This window comes from Onychostoma macrolepis, chromosome 09, assembly GCF_012432095.1.
Source record: "Onychostoma macrolepis isolate SWU-2019 chromosome 09, ASM1243209v1, whole genome shotgun sequence".
Classification (NCBI taxonomy): domain Eukaryota; kingdom Metazoa; phylum Chordata; class Actinopteri; order Cypriniformes; family Cyprinidae; genus Onychostoma; species Onychostoma macrolepis.
Window position 1 is genome coordinate 16,961,916 of NC_081163.1, and position 3,112 is coordinate 16,965,027.

Consider the following 3,112-nt stretch of genomic DNA (forward strand, 5'->3'; position numbering starts at 1 on the left):
CTACAAACATACATTTTAAAACATTATACAAAAAACATAAATGAAAAAAAGACTGAAATGCTATGGAAGAGCTATCTTATCCATTTGTAGAACATTTCAGTTATACCTGTATTACTGAAAAGTACAGAATTTTACATCAATGAATAAATAAAAATTACAATGCAATTTTCTGAAGAAAAAAAAACATGTAACGTGAATAGATGTGTGTGCAAAGACTGAAGATGATAAAATTCAAGCAACAGAATAGGGAGGGATGGAGGGGTTTTGGAGGTGGACAAGGAGATGGTGTAGGGATGGTGATGAGAGGATGACGATGATGCCCTGGCGGCTTAGATGGTGTTTGGCACATGGCACAGACCCAGAGCATCCCAGTGCTGACAACACACGGCGGAGTCGAGGGAGGGAGGAGCCAAGATGTAGATGGTGTGGCTGCCGACATCTGGGGGCCGACCGATGGAGACAGAGCTGGTGGATCCGAAGCCGCAGACTAAGGGCCAATGGAGCTGAGCGTCGTCGCAGGTTCCGGAGACCTGGGCACAGCCTAGTCAGTAGTGTCTTGCAGCTTTAGAAAAAAACCAAAACAGAAACAAAATTAGATAACAGATTTTTACATGAATGACTGAAAAGAAGCACAAATTAGCTACCTGGAATGGACACATTGCTAATGTTTTTCTTCCAAGATTGACCGAATCCCCCTCCATTAGGCCTGATTCAAAAATCTCTATAACAGAGGTGATACGACATTACAATATACTTACTATTCCTTTGCTTGTCTCTGCACTCAGATTTCATTTTGTCTTCTATAGCAGCTGATCTAATAAAACAACAAATGTTAATATTTCTTACACGCACACACACAAAAAAGGCAAATGATGATTTGTTTTCTATTTAAGAATGACAGAACAATGTACCTGGTCGGAAATATAGTCAAAAACCTTACCAGTCTCAGCAGTTTCAGATGTACTGTATGCTTTTATAAGCAACCCTTCTTACAATTTAATCTTTGTTCTTATCTGTAATGAGAAATATATATATTAGAAAATAAAGTCATAAGGTTGTCAAGCTTGAACAAATATAGACACCAATCAACCAACACTACCACAGTTTGCTGATCAGCTCAAGACAAAGTAACTGTATGTTCATAATCATGGTTTTTTCAAAGATCATTAACCTCATTAAAATGAAGCCAAATTGTTCAGGAAATCAGAAATAAATATACTTCATGTTGCAAAGAAAAGAATGTTAATGTTAACTAATTTTATTTAATTTTTTTCTGCCAATGCATGTGTCAAAAACATGACTGGTACAGACAAATAACGTTAATTAAATACAAATCTTACCTGAAGTCACAGTGAGGTTCTGAAGCCAGACGCCATACACACTCGCAGAAGCTGGTAAAAATAAAAACATACCGCTTTATGCCATGGTCTGTCTGAATACTGGATTCTGATTGGCTGGCAGGTGTCGATTAAATTCGTTGAACTGCACAGGTAGTTCCAGGTCAGTTTAATCAAGTTCTATATTAATGTGCTTCCTATAAACATTGGTAACCATAGTAACATACAATTACAGCTGAATAGTAATACAGACGAAAATAACCGTCATTTTTATCGTTCCGGTCAAATATTGCAGCACAAATATTATTAACATCTTTAATATGTGAATGCTGGCAAATGACAATGGCATAAACGGAATAATCAACGGCTAGCTGTGCATTAAACGATCTGAATGCACTCCGCTGCGCGTCGGGTGGTTCTTCGCCTCCACGTCGTGCATTCAAATCGTTTAATGCACAGCTAGCCGTTGATTATCCCTTACATATTTTCTAATTCATTTCATAATTCCCCCAAAACAATTTGAATTCTGCCATCACTCACCCTTAAGATGCTCCAAACCATCTAAGACTTTCCTTCATCTTCGAAAGAATAGCGGAGATATTTTATTGAAATCTGAGAGATGTATGTCCCTCCGATGAAAAGATTAATCAAAGATGTTCACGTTTCAAAAAGTTCATCGCAAAAAAACATCGCTAAAGTAATCCATATGAATTGCGTGGTTTCCTCCAAGCGCCCTAAAGAGACACGATCGCTCTATATAATATAATACTGTTTAAATTTAGACTTATATTCACATTCAAGGGACATTTGCACGCACATCATATTTGATTTACAAAGCTCTCTGCTGCGAGCTCATTATCATACCAACCAATCAGAGCCGCTCAATGGCTCTGGAACCAATCCGGTTTAGTCTGTGTTGTTTGAATTTAAACACAAATTAACGTTTTTTTTTTGTTTTTTTTCAGATATGATGTTGAAATCCTTGTGGGAATTTCAGAAATATATATTAGAAAATAAAGACATCAAGCTTGAACAAATTTATAAACACCTAGCTTATAACAATTAATGTATCATACTGAACAACAGCCTAATCAACCAAAGTAGCATAACCCATATTAAACAACATATTTTAAATACTGCAATGGTTAATAATATTTGACAAAGGTTTGTAAATTGTAAATGTAAAAAATGTTTTTAAAAATATCGTACTTTTCCAAATATTAAAATTATAAATACATAAATATTTAAAATATAACCATGTGTAGGCCTACTGCAATATAAAGTACATTAAAAACCTACTAAAAGTGTAATCATGTTATTTTCTTACACAAAGTACACATAAAATATATTTTAAGTAAGAGTAACATAAGTGTTTTTTTTGTAAATACACTAAAACGTCACTAAATGTATGCTTGTGTTTAGTATATTCCTTAAAAGTGTAACTAAGAATATATTTATTTAACATAGTATTTCTACTATACTTTTGAGAAATATAGTAATAGTGTGCTTGTGTTTAGCATATTCCTTAAAAGTGTAATTAAGCATATATTTATTACCAAAGTATTTCTAGTATACTTTTTATAAACACATTGAAAGTATGCTTCTGTTTAGCATATTTCTTAAAAGTATAACTAAGCATATATTTAATACATAAGTACTTCTAGTATATTTTTTAGAAATATATTAAAATGCAATTCAGTATATTTTTAATGCACTTCAAATAAGCATGTTGGGAATACAAATGTATTATAAACATACTACTTGAATTTCAAGTA

At 33.7% G+C, this 3,112-nt stretch overlaps 1 long non-coding RNA gene across 1 annotated transcript; it reads right to left on the reverse strand.

Annotated features, from left to right (window-relative positions):
- Positions 1–197: 197 nt before the first annotated feature.
- On the reverse strand, positions 198–2,164 carry LOC131547366 (uncharacterized). Its single transcript, XR_009272914.1, has 4 exons — positions 1,878–2,164; positions 1,341–1,391; positions 759–1,013; positions 198–562 (listed from the first exon to the last, which is right to left on the reverse strand). It is a non-coding gene; the product is annotated as an uncharacterized LOC131547366 (long non-coding RNA).
- Between the last annotated feature and the right edge of the window lie 948 nt (positions 2,165–3,112).